The sequence below is a fragment of the Aquarana catesbeiana genome, linkage group LG10 (assembly GCF_042186555.1).
Source record: "Aquarana catesbeiana isolate 2022-GZ linkage group LG10, ASM4218655v1, whole genome shotgun sequence".
Lineage (NCBI taxonomy): Eukaryota > Metazoa > Chordata > Amphibia > Anura > Ranidae > Aquarana > Aquarana catesbeiana.
The window spans coordinates 115,410,653-115,424,975 of record NC_133333.1 but is presented as its reverse complement, the minus strand read 5'-3'; the positions used below and the strand labels follow the sequence as shown (position 1 = coordinate 115,424,975).

Here is a 14,323-nt window from a genome sequence, read left to right as displayed (position 1 = left end):
GTAACAAAGTACACAACGTCATCTTTTCCGGGTCTACAAATGACCACTTTGTCAGCATGAATGTGCCGACCATAGTTCCAGTGTAGGAAACATCCACTGAAGCGTTCATTCATAGCGACAGAATATCCAGTTTTCCGGAAAGGCTTAGGCACAGACAAATAGTCCCAAACATCTTCACTGTACCAGAGCTCCTGGTTGGCTTCAATCTCTTGCATAATGTCCTGAGTAACATAGGGGAACTTCAATCCATATTCCGTAGCCACACACTTGTTAAGCATTCTCTGCAAATGTGCAAGTTTAGGCAACGATCTATTTTTCCCCAAACCAGGGGGCACACAAGAGTTCAATGACTTGCTCACCATAGACCCGACGGGTGTCGGAAACAAAGTAGTAACTTTAGGCAATGTCTCTTGATAGTACTGTGTGGCTCCACACAAGGCGATGTTCTCCCAGAATCCAGGGCTGTCCATTCTGAGAAAGTTAAGGCAGAAGCAACATCTTCTCCCTGAGCCCATAACAGTTCCTCCGACATTGTCTCAAATAAATCATCATCACCAGAGAGATCCGACATGGAATCTATCTCTGAATCTCTCAACTCTTCTGCCGGCATATATATACACAAAGTCCCAGATACATTCCCCTGTGATCTCTCACCCGTTCCTGACGTGGACTTCTCCGGTTCGGGTAGTCTCTGGGGTAGGCCTCGACCACGGCCGCGGGAAGCCTTTACATATCCCACCTTCCTCTGGACAGGTACAACGGGGATAGGCGTAGTGGACTCAGAAATCAAAGTAATGTCCGCTGATGAGCTAGTTACCTTAGTATCTTTCTCAGGAACACTTTCGGTGACAACAGGTGAAATCACGGCCTGCCGTTCTTTTTCAACAGTAGCAGCAGCTTCCACTGTGGCAATACCTGTAGCCCAGTCCATACGATAAGCACAAGGTGACATAGTAGGTTGTTCTACCACAAACAAATACTCTCCACATTGCGGGCAGCGACAAAATGGACGGAGATGTATGGCCAGTCCTTCACACTTATGGCAAAGCACTCCCAGCCCTTCAATATCTCCGACTGTATAAAGAACAAACTTCCCCTGCGGTTTCAGATGAATGCCGGTATCCGTAAGCAAGGTTCTGGTCAGCATAGCACCCGCAGCGGTGCTCGTTGAGAACATTTTAGGTCCCACAGTTGGTTGCATCACCGCAAAAGACATGGCCACACTCTGATCTTCTCAGCACGATCACGAGGCCTCTCTTCTTCTCTGGCGCCAACACACACACGCGTCCCACACGGTATCAAGTAGGCTAGGCTCCTCCCACTTGTTCCTCTGATCACGTAGCTCCCGGGCTTTCACTGGCGCCCGCTGCCTACGCAGCCAGAAATAAAGTCCTGCAACTTTAACCTCTTCTTTTCCTGAGAAATTGACAAAGTCCAGCTTTCACCGTAAACTCCCAGTGAAACACTTCTCTAGGTTGCGGGAAGTTGATGGCCAACAAATCCCGGACGACGCGCCCACATGTAGCACTAACTCACAGTGGAGCTGCTGGTTTAAAGCGGGCTGTTACCTTCACTCCCGCCACCTCTGTTTCACCGGCACCGGGTCTAGGGTCTCGTTGAGCTTACCTCCGGACAATGTAGGCACCAAACACTTGAGTATCTTTTCCAATGCTTTAATGAACGGGTAATAAAGGAAGTAGCAGAAAAGAGGTAGAAGGAAAGTTGCAGGGAAGCTCAAATACCTTTCCATAGTATTCTTTAGTACTTTGTTAGGAATTGAACACTTGTAGTTGAACACACTCCCCTTGTGGGATTCAATCTTTGCCCGCCTGGATAGGCCTCTCTCACTGGCCTAGCAGCCAGTACGTAGCACGAACAAAAGTCTCTGCCACAGAAAAGTGTGAAACAGAACCGGTCCGATCCTCTGCCACAGGATGTAATGGTTTACTGTGAATATCAGACACAGCACTTGAACCTTTAAGCCAACCCGGCAGTACTATGCAGTAAGATTACTGCAGGATACGTCCTCCAACTGAGTCACCATGCCCCTCTCCAGACCAGCACTCTGCATGATCCTTCCATGACGGGTCCTCCCCTGGGATCTCCTCAGTTGTCCAGCTTCTTCTCACAGGATAGACAGCCCAGGACTATTCCTCTGCCGCTGTGGTAGGCCCAAGACAGACTTCTGGGCCCACCCACAGGCCGCAGCGACGTGGGCCTCCGGAACAGAGGACCACGAGGTGGTATTCCTAATGCATACCTGTCGGCCAGGAGGGCCAGCAGGTGGATGGAAAACATGGCCTAAACATGGCGTCTGTCCCATAAATACCCTCTCCCAGAATGCAACTCGGAGGACCACCTCCACCGAGTTGTCTGCAGGACAGAGGAGCACTCATACGCTTCAACACGTTGCCTTTCCAACACCGACCCATGGGGACAACGACACCCACCGGCGCAGTGTGGAACTACACGCAACTCAGCCAAGCTGGAACAGAGGCAAATCTAACTTCACCTAACAAGTAACCCACTAAATTTACCTATCAGTAGTATATTAAAAATCTACATAAATATTAACAACAACATTAACAATATCAACATAAAGCATATCAGTACCAATTTGTGGAGCCTCATCAGTGGCCATCAGTGCAGCCTCATCAGGGGCCACCAGTGCAGCATATCAGTGCTGCCTTATCAGTGCAGCCCTATCAGTGCAACTTAAGAGTGCCACCTGATCTGTGCCCATCAGTGCTGCCTTATCAGTGCAGCCCTATCAGTGCAGCTTAAGAGTGCTGCCTCATCTGTGCCCATCAGTGCAGCCTATCAGTGCAGCCTATCAGTGGTCATCAGTGCAGCCTCATCAGCAGCCTCATCAGTGGCTATCAGTGCAGCCTCATCAGGCAGCACTCTTAAGCTGCACTGATAGGGCTGCACTGATAAGGCAGCACTGATGGGCACTGATAGGCTGCACTGGTGGCCATCAGTATAGCCTATCAGTGCCCATCAGTGCAGCTTATCAGTGCAGCCTCATCAGGGGCCACCAGTGCAGCCTATCAGTGCAGCATATCAGTGCAGCCTCATCAGGGGCCACCCGTGCAGCCTATCAGTGCTGCCTTATTAGTTCAGTCCTATCAGTGCCACTTAAGAGTTCTGCCTCATCTGTGCCCAACAGCGCAGCCTATCAGTGGTCATCAGTGCAGCATATCAGTGCAGCTCTATTAGTGCAGCTTAAGAGTGCCGCCTCATCTGCGCCCAACAGTGCAACCTTATCAGTGCCCATCAGTGCAACCTATCAGTGGCTATCAGTGCAGCATATCAGTGCAGCTTAGGAGTGCAGCCTCATCAGGGGCCACCAGTGCAGACTATCAGTGGCCATCAGTGCAGCCTATCGGTGCTGCCTTATCAGTGCAGCTTAAGCGTTCCGCCTCATCTGTGCTCAGCAGTGCAGCCTTATCAGTGCCATCAGTACAGCCTATTGGTGCCCATCAGTACAATCCCATCAGTACAGCCTATTAGTGCCCATCAGTACAATCCCATTAGTGCAGCCTCATCAGTGTCGCCTATCAGTGCAGCCTACCAGTACTCATCAGTGCAGCCTACCAGTGCTCATCAGTGCAGTCTATCAGTGTTGCCTTATCAGTGCAGCTTAAGACCCCTTTACACCGAGGCAGTTTTCAGGCGTTTTAGCGCTAGAAATAGCGCCTGAAAACTGCCTCCCATCCTGCCCGAGTGTGAAAGGCCAAGTGCTGGGGCGGTGCACTTGCGGGACGCTAGGAAAAGTCCTGCAAGCAGCATCTTTGGGGCAGTTAAATAGCTAAATACAGTGCTCCCAAAACACCCTGCCCATTGAAATGAACATGCAGTGGTTCCAAAGCGCTTCAGAAGCGACACAGGTGCTTTCAACTCCTTCTTTGGGGTTAAAAGCTCCCCAATATCGGCCAAAAAGCGCCGCTTAAGCAGCGGTAAAGTGCCGCTAAAACGAGCGGCGCTTTACCGCTAACGCACGAGCGGCCCCAGTGTAAAAGGGGTCTAAGAGTGCCGCCTTATCAGTAGCAAAGTTTCAAAATATCACAGCTTACTAGTGTATATTAATTATGTTTTGATTATAGCATGGAGCACTTTGCACATGCTGGAATCAATGCAAACTAATTAAGCAGTGCACATTCAGATGAAAGTTCATATACTGCAAAGTGCTCCATGCATGCTGGAATCAATGCAAACTTATTAAACAGTCCACATTCAGTGACAGTTCATGTACTGCAAAGTTTGCAGTACATGAACTAATGAGTTTGTAGCAGGCATGGAGCACTTTACTGCAATATGATCTGAAAATATGCATTTAATCCATGTTGAGCACTTTATATGGACATGACTATATGCAAATATGTAAATAATCGTAATTTGCTGTACCTGCTGTCCTGGCCACCACCTGAGGGAGTTCTTGTCATCCTCCTCTCTCTCCTATAGTCACAGAGAGACTCCGCCCCGAGCCGGGGAGAAGATGCATTGTATGGATGTCGCAAGGAGGAGGGTAGGCAGAGCCTTAGGCTCCGCCTGCCACTGAAATGACATGCACCCGGTCTGGCCAGTCAGCGGCCGTTTTTTGGGGTGTCAGCCGCTTCCTCCCCCTAGCCAAGTACGCCCCATATACTGCTAGTAATATTAACAACAGTGTAGTGGCCCATGCTACAGCAAACAGGCTGCTGCTCCGGGGGCTATATTTGTGTGTCGGGGGGGGTGTTTGTGTGGGGGGGGGCTTTTTTGCCGCCCCCCGCAAAGTGCCGCCCTGGGCCTAGGCCTTGTCGGCCTAGGCCAAGACACAGCACTGCTTCTCACATCACCGCCCCCCCTGCATTAGATTCCCCATTAGTCCCCCCCTTACATCAGATTTCCTGTCAGCATCCCCACTTACATCAGGTATGTCCCCTTTAGAATCCCCCTTTACTTCAGGGTCCCCCTTACCTCTGGTTCCCCATCGGAGCCCCCCCTTACAACAGGGTCCCTATCAGTCCCCCCTTACATCAGTTTTCCCATCAGCGCCCCCTTACATCAGGGTCTCCATCAGAGTCCCCCTTATATCATAGTCCTTATCAGATTCCCCCTTACATCAGAGTCTGCATTAGGATGAGGATACACCAATGACCCTAGCTGTGGGCCAGATACAATCTTATAGAGGGCCAGATAGTTTGGAGACTCCTGGTTTAAACAATAAAAAAGTTTTAATTAGAAGTATGGGCATTTATCTATTATATCATATTGTCAGACTACAATGCTGCTTTCAAAAAGGTCATAAAGTCAAGCCATTCTGTATGTTTAGGCCATGTTTGTCTATGCCTTTTCTGAATTTATGTGTGTTAAAGGAGAAGTGCCATGTATCCAAAGCTATTTGGCTATACCTCTCCTATAGATTCCAGGAATGCAGTTCGTTCTGCACTCCTGTGATTCGTTTTCAGTCAGCAGTGGGTTGAAGTTGGCTGACATAACAGAGCTGGTCCAGGCTCTGAAAAGATCCCAACCACCCAGAAGCCTGGACCAACAGCTTGCTCAGCCTCTCAGCAATCTGCTGAGAACTTAAGCTAGTCCCCTCCACAGCCCAGCAGCTGAAAACCGGCAGGAGGGAGACGGGGAGAAACTGGCTTTCAGCTGCTGCAGAGAGCCGCACAGGGCATGGTTATTTGAATCAACCCCTGCCCTGCCGAAGTGATCCCCCTCCCTGTCTGGGTTCCCCTGTGTACCCGGGCTCCCTACAGGAGGACCGGTGGTACCTCCCTGTCAGCGGCCCTGGTTGTAGGTATGCAATAAAACAAGGATCATTGTCATGCACATTTTTCTAACATTCGATCCTTAATTATTACATTTTTATAAGACTACACAAATGCACATTTTGAAGTGTTAAAGCTACATCAGTCTTTAACTTTTTTTCTACACGTAAGTAGATGTACTTGATAAAGCACTAGTTAAGTGTGAAATGATTGTAAACCCCATTCGCATCTCATATAAAATTTCCTTATATACTATGGGTATGGAGCCTTGTTACACAGTTGTAGTCCTAAAATTGTTAAGACGTGACGTCATGTGGAGTCATAGTAAGGGATACAGTTTTTTCAGCATGTTCACACAATGTCTGTGAAGGTGTTTTTCTGCACATTATCGAATATGTATGGTGTAAACAGAGCACAATTGTGTCCTGTTCACAAACTACATGGGCAGTAATATAAAGAAAAGCACAGTTCAATGGACATGGTGCAAACTCCTCCCTAAACCTGAACTCCAGGCACAAGCACTTTTATTGAAATATATTCCTCATACAGTATGTAGCACACTCTAGGTTAGTGTGCTAGGTGTAGATAGTTTTTTTTAAGCTGTAGGAGTAGGTCATTTGACTTGGTTGGCAGCCAAGCTGGGTTGAATCTGGGTCAGGGATGAGTGACTCATGGAACCTGGATGACTCATCAAGCAGAACCTCTTGGAATCATGGAGAAGCTTCCAGAAGTAGAGGGTGTAGTCTGTGAGGAGCTGCTTGGAGTATTGAGGAGGGCCCCAGCCAATCCTCAGGAAGTGGGGTGGCAGGGGGTGGGCACCTCTTAAATACTCTTATATCATGCCAGCTGGCGCAGTCGGGGAGAAAATAGAAAATGTGTGCTGAGGAGGCTGTTGGTGGACCATGAGGGTGCCCCCTAGTCTGGGGGGGTGACCTTGGGCCTTGGGCTCGGTGCTGGAGGGATCCTCTACAGCACACGGAGGAATCGTGTCCTGAATGCACAGAAGCAGGTGTGAGGACAGTGGGAGAGAGTCAGCACATCCAGGAGTTTTCCAGGAGAGGACAGCCAGGTGGACTGGTGAGTGTGCAGTCTGGGAGGACTGTGATGTCAGTCTTGGAGGACTGGTGAGAGTAGCCAGGAGGGCTAGTGAAAGTGGCAGCTGCAGCCAGGCAGGCTGGCAGTGCCTGAAGAGGTGATGCTGGGATCAGTAGCCACAGGGATGTAAACTGGACACTGGCTTTGCTACACATTTAAAGGGGCCTTGGGTTCCTGCCTATAACAGGCTGTTGCTTCAAAATCTGACTGAGTGCTGTATCAGGATAATTGTTTTGTCAAGTGTGCCAGTGAAGTTCTGCAAGCAAGTGTGCTGGAGGAAGCAGGGAATGTATATAGACTGGATAAAGGAAAGTTGTCCCTGAAGTAGGTGGGCACCCCATAATACACATACTACCTATCCAAGTTTTATCCCCTCATTAAAAATACAAAAACAAGCACTGGACTGTTTCTTGACTCTGGGAAGCCTGTGGAAATTCAGTGTGCCAGGCTATGCAGGGTGGAGCTTCCCAGTTCACCAGCGGCTCCTACATGGGGTGCACTACACATATACCGTATATTACTATATTTCTCAATAGCCACAAACGATATAAGTCAACTTTTTGTACACCTTTGCAAGCACAGATACTGCCTTTAAAAAGTTGCAATGACATCATCACTGTTCTGTACATATCCTGTGCAGAGAGCAGAGCTGTGGGAGAGGCCCAGCAGGCTCCATCCAATACAGGCTGCCTGCAGAAAACTACAGGAGGGGGCGGATCCAAGACCTATTACCCTGCACAAGGAGAGAGCACACCAGTGAGTGGTCTCTATTACAATTAGCCCCTGCACAGAGGAAACATTTCTCACTGGATTACTGCACAGATCTGGAAGAAATACACAGCGCACCAAGAATCAAGTAAAAATACATAGGACATTTCTATTTAGACAATAATTGCTTATCCCAGAGTTCAGCTTTAAGCAAGTATGTACTCATTGAGGTTTATTTACTAAAGCTGGAGAGTGCAAAATTAGGCTCACTTTTGCAGAGAAACCAATCAGCTTTCAGGTTATATTGCCAAAGCTTCACTGAACAAACTGAGGTTAGAAGCTGATTGGCTACCATGCACAGCTGCACCAGATTGTGAGCGCTCCAGTTTTAGTAAATCTCCCCCATTGGGTAGCATTTCTCTTCTAAATTGTGATATAAATTATCCTTATTGTCATAGAAGTTCCACATGTAAGAGAATTTCTCATTGGACATTTATGTTTATCAGTAGTGTCTATGAGAAATTGTCTATATCTTAAAAATGATAACAGTTTTTGTGGTTAGATATATTGGCCTGACACTCTAGGCCATTGATGGCGAACCTTGGCACCCCAGATGTTTTGGAACTACATTTCCCATGATGCTCATGCACTCTGCAGTGTATGTGTATAATAAGTGATGTTGCGCTGTTGTTAAACTGAAGTAACAAATCTCTGATGCAGTCTTTTTAAAATTAAGGTGAAAAACAGTAAAGTGTAGTGCTACAGTCTTAACTGTGCAAACTGATAAATGTAAACAGGTGTCTCTTCATTCCCATGCAATGACACTTCTGTGTAAAGTGGCCTCTCACCTTACTGCTGTACGGTAACAGCATAGGAAAACCAGTGGTTGCAATATCTTCTGGGGATCTTTATATAAATGGCTGGTAGTTTGAGAAAATCTTGATTTCCTTTTAGGGTTTTCCTCTTGACTTGTCCCAAGAATCAATGCTGGGTAATGGACAGTGATTCCTCTATAATGTAATCTCACTCTCACCCAAAGGGGAGGGGGATTTAGAGGGAAGAAGGGGAATGCCCATATAGTGTAGTATATAATAAATTATTTATTCAATAAAAACAAACACTAAAACACTCACATTAAGCAAGATGGAACACAATACATCATCCACGAGCACTGAGCTTGTTCCTGCATCACTTCCCGGGTGCCTGTCAGCCAATCCCAACGCGTATCATCACAGTCACGTGACTTCATCAGTTGATGGGAAGATGGGTGGAGCCGAATAGAGGGCAATCTTAGCAGAAAACCTGTTAGAGTCTGCAAAAGACTTGAGACTGGGGCGGAGGTTCACCTTCCAACAGGACAATGATCCTAAACAAACAGCCAGAGCTACAATGGAATGGTTTAGATCAAAGCATATTCATGTGTTAGAATGACCCAGTCCAAGTCTAGACCTAAATCCAATTGAGAATCTGTGGCAAGACTTGAAAATTGCTGCTTACAGACACTCTCCATTCAATCTGACAGAGCTTGAACTATTTTGCAAAGAAGAATGAGTAAAAATGTCACCCTAGATGTGCAAAGCTGGTAGAGACATACCAAAAAAGACTTGCAGCTGTAATTGCGGCAAAAGGTGTTTCTACAAAGTATTGACTCAGGGGGGCTGAATACAAATGCACGCCACACTTTTCAGATATTTATTTGTAAAAAAATTAGTAAAAATAATTTTCCTTACACTGTACAATTATGTGCCACTTTGTGTTGGTCTATTACATAAAATCCCAATAAAATACATTTACGTTTTAGGTTGTAACATGACAAAATGTGGAAAATTTCAAGGGGTATAAATACTTTTTCAAGGCACTGTACATCACATTTCCTGGTTTATTAGTAAAATTGAGATGTTGTAAATATTATTGCAATTAAAAAATATATGCAATTTCAATTTCTAAATATTGAAAAAAGCATTTTAGAGCAAGTTATTTTATTATTAAATAGCAGCAAAGTTTGTGCAGGGAAATGGTACAGTAACAATACAATTCAGAATATGAGCAACAGGAGGTCCCTGCTTGTGAGCGCTTACAAACTATAATGGCTACCTTTACAGTTGTAGTCATTTGTATTTTGTTTTTAATGGTGGTGGTTTGTATTTATTTAGTGAGGTGGTAACCTTTTTGGATACTGCAGGATTACACTGTTGGTTTTATGGTTTTATGAAGCATAATAATTTGAGATTGGACATGGCTGCAGTTCATTTAAAATGTTTTCCGCCAGTGTTCTTTATAGACAGACAAGGGCAGTGCAGCAATCTATCACAGCAATAGGAAAAAGTACAAAAGATGATTGAATGCAAAATCATTTCTATAAAGTGAAAATGATCTTTTGAAAGTGCTGCATTTATTCCTGAAAACATGCAAAGATGAAATTACATTTTCAGATGTCATAATGAGCCACGCACAAAGGAAAAATCTTTTAATATCAACACATGGGCATATTTGTCCTTTACAGACTTGATAGACTAGTGATGAAAATAGAAATCTGTGCTATAAATATGTTTTCTGACATTTTAATTTTTTTCTGTTTTAGAGAAGAGGAAGTTTACAGTACAGCTGTACCACCTACCCTGCGAGAGGTGAGCATGCTACAAAATGTTCTGTGCCTTTCAGCTACCAATCTAGTTGCTTTATTGGACCCCTTTTACATTTTTGCTTTACTAATTCACTTTTTACATACCCTAAATCCTAATGTCTTTTGGCCAGTTATGTGACATCATGGGCTCCTTCCTCTTTTGATCCCGCCCTTGAACAGTGTGTAGTGCTTAATAGTGTGCCATTCTCTACAGTGTTTCTCAACTCCAGTCCTCAAGGCGCACCAACAGGTCATGTTTTCAGGATTTCCTTTAGATTAAACAGCTTTAGTAATTACTAAGGCAGTGAAACTGATCAAATCACCTGTGGAAAATAGTGGAAATCCTGAAAACATGACCTGTTGGTGCGCTTTGAGGACTGGAGTTGAGAAACATTGGTCTACAGCATTCTCCTATGAGGGAGTGTGTCAGTGATAGCTTGAGTGCACAGGTAGCTGGGTCAAGGGGCCACTCACACAATCTCATTGCATTATTGTGTGTTGTGTTACGGCAGCCAGGTCATTTAACTGGGATGCCTAACATACCAACACAAGTGCTTGGCAGTGATATAAAAATATGAAGTTAGAAATATGCATTGAAGCGTATCTAAACCCCAAAACAAAAATGTAATATGATTCAGCTTACCAGTCCTTAGATGTGGTGGCTGAATACGTTTTTGTTTTTTTTTAATACTTTTTTCAATTTATTTTTACCTAGTAATCCTGCAAATAACACTTTTCCTGTCCCTTTGTTTTCACATTTACTTTTCTATGGTATCTATGGAGGCGGCCATGATTGTCACACAGGCTGGACTTCAGATATGTCTGTCTTTGTTCATATCTATCATATCTATTAATTGATGGTATTAGTAGTTGACAAATTACCGTAGAGAGAGAACATTGTTTATGATTGTTTATGCTGTCTTTTCAACGAACATGAAGTGACAAGGACACTGCATTTCAGATCAGGAGTAAATTCTGTACTTGCTTACAATGTTCTTAGTCTTAGAAAGGGAAACAAATGCAGCCACCACATCTAATGCAGCGTACACATGATTGGAAATTCGGCCAGCAAAAGACCGATGAGAGCTTTTGGTTGGAAAATGCAACCGTGTGTATGCTCCATCTGACTTTTTCTGCAGAATTCCAGCCAACAAAAGATTGAGAGCAGGTTCTCAATTTTTCGGTCAGAAAAAGTTCCAATCGGAAATTACGATCGTCTGTACCAATTCCAATGAGCAAAATTCCTACGCATGCTCGGAAACAATTTGACGCACGCTCGGAAGCATTGAACTTCATTTTCTCGGCTCGTCGTAGTGTTGTACATCAACGCGTTCTTGACGGTTGAAAGTCCAGTGAACTTTTGTGTGACCGTGTGTATGCAAGGCAAGCTTGAGCGCAATTCCGTCAGAGAAACCATCCAAGTTTTTTCAGACGGAAATTCCGCTCTTGTGTACGCGGCATTAGGATCTGTAGAATACCAATATTTAATATTTTTGTTTTGGGGTTTACATAGAATTTAATATATAGCATTTGGTTTTAATATACAGCTTCAGAGGTGATTCAAATAATATTTCTTCAAAAAGACAATTCCATTTTAAAATACACATATCATAAGACTCAATAGTTTGCCAGCTGCCCCATTCTGGACTGCAGATACCAACCTTTTAAAAACTGTTTTTCTTTAAAGCAAACCTGTCTTTTTCTTTTTATAATAAAATCTGTTTTAAAATATCTCTCAGAAGGTCGTTTACCACCTGTACCTGTATAGAAAGTCTCACGTGGACAGTGAAAATCCAGTGGCCATTTTGAAAATGACACCGCAGTCTTAGGTTGGGCAACGTGTTTCAGTAATCATCTACTCCTGTTATGAACTCCTGCTGCCCTGTGATGACCTTGACATATACACTCTGGGATCAGTCACTCAAAAGAAGACCTAATAGCAGCTATTTATGCAGGCCTAGCTTTTGTACTCAGTGCTGCTTTTGTAGACCAGTGATTTGTTACTGTAACTGGGGAAGGACATAGGCAGCAGGAGGAGATTCAGTGACAATATGAGGTGATCACTGCGTCTGTCCTCAGAAGCTTGTCAAAGTTTGCATAGGCAAGATCTCTGGAACAGGATTAGCAGTGGAAATGGATCTATGCAAAACAAATGCCACGCAGAGAATCAACATTCAAATTACCACTGACAGTGGCTACAAAGTGGCTTATTTTAAACCAAGACACCATGATTTTTTTTAGATGTGCTGAGTAACAAATAGTTACTATAATGAGGTATGCGTGACCTCCAGGACCTTTGTAGCTCTCCCATTGTACTGTTGTTTATCCGCCCCTCCCTCCTTGCTCTTGTCCATTCACAGAATGCTTCATATTCTGTGAAGCATTCACAAAATAAAACGTGCTGTGAAGGGACAAAGGGAGAGTTGGGAGGATAGTATGACTTCTGTGTAGGAAATACATAGCTCTCCTGTCACAGTGTCAGAAGTATAGCAAAAGCTATACTATACAACATCTGTGAAATAGTAAATAATAAAAAAATTATAGTAATGATGGAGGTGGCATACACCTCATTGCAGTTAACTATTTGCAGGGCTTTTTTTCAGCCGGAACTCACCGGAACTGCGTTCCGGCACCTCTAGTAGCTCTCTCCTCTCCAGCCTGTCATTTAATACTGAAGCCAGTAGAGGAAGTTTTCTGCACAGCGCACTTCCTCTACAGGCTTCTAAGTGTTAGCGCTGCACAATCGGGACTGCTGCCCTCGATCACTGTGAGGTCCCATGTCCAACCTTCAGCCGCTGCAGTGATTCGGGAGGAAGCTTCCATCCCTGCCTGCCGCTGCTACTCAGACTTTGTAGCACGGAGCCGAGGAAGCCTGAAACACCTCCTCAGCTCTGTGCTACAGTAGAGGGACCTCTCCAGTCCACTGCACTGTGCAGAAAAAAAGCCTGCACATACCATGGAGAGCAGTAATGGCAGAAGAGGTGAGGGATCTGTCCCTGGGAAAATGAGGGAGAGCTTTGCAGAGACCAGAGAGTTCATTCAGAGAGGAGTGCACTGTGGAAGTGTGTGGGGGAGAGGGAATATGTGGAGAGAGGTAAAGTTTGTGTGTATTTAGCAGAGGGGAGAGCATTTTACACAGTGGCATTGCTAGGGGGGTACGGGGGGGTGCGGTCCGCACCCAGGTGCCACCCGCTACAGGGGTGACACCATCCCCAGGGTGAGGAAAGCCCTGGCTGACTTTGGAAGTTTTTTTGCTTTCAGCTGGAAACCCACCTCCAGCGTCGCGACCACGGGGGTTTTCTTTCTCCCTTGTCTCTCACTTTGGCGCTGCTGTCCATTTTCCACCTGGGCAGCGCGGCTGCACGCTGTACTCTCCTCTCCAGCTGCCTCCCGGGTATTCCATGTATCTGAGCCACCCGAGCTAGTGAGGTAACAGGCGGGGGGAGGGGGGTGTCAGCTTGCGATGAGGGGGGATGTCCTCCGCAATGTTGTGACAGGTAGAGGGGCTGTACTACTAATAAAGGGGGTGGTTTTTCCTGGGGGGGCTGTACTGATGGAGAGGGTAGTGAGCTGGGGGATTTGTGATGGGAGGAGAGCTTGGGGGATTTGTGATGAGAGGAGAGCTAGGAGGGGGTTTGTAATGAGAGGAGAGCTGGTGTGATTTGTGATGAGAGGAGAGCTAGGAGGGGATTTGTGATGAGAGGAGAGCTGGGGGGAGATTTGTGATGAGAGGAGAGCTAGGAGGGGATTTGTGATGAGAGGAGAGCTGGGGGGATTTGTGATGAGAGGAGAGCTGGGGGGATTTGTGATGAGAGGAGAGCTGGGGTGATTTGTGATGAGAGGAGAGCTGGGGGGATTTGTGATGAGAGGGGAGCTGGGGGAATTTGTGATGAGAGGGGAGCTGGGGTGATTTGTGATGAGAGGAGAGCTGGGGGGATTTGTGATGAGAGGAGAGCTGAGGTAAGAGAAGAGCTGGGGTGATTTGTGATGAGAGGAGAGCTGGGGGGATTTGTGATGAGAGGGGAGCTGGGGGGATTTGTGATGAGAGGGGAGCTGGGGGGATTTGTGATGAGAGGAGAGCCGGGGGATTTGTGATGAGAGGAGAGCTGGGGGGATTTGTGATGAGAGGAGAGCTGGA

General features: G+C 45.8%; 1 protein-coding gene across 2 annotated transcripts in view; it reads left to right on the top strand.

Moving 5' to 3' along the window:
• The window catches only part of CEP164 (centrosomal protein 164), a 276,967-nt gene that overhangs the window by 246,926 nt on the left and 15,718 nt on the right, over positions 1-14,323 (top strand). For both annotated transcript variants that reach the window (XM_073602488.1, XM_073602489.1), the window contains one exon: positions 10,144-10,189. The gene's annotated coding sequence lies outside the window, so the exon portion shown is untranslated. The remainder of the gene's footprint in view (positions 1-10,143; positions 10,190-14,323) is intronic.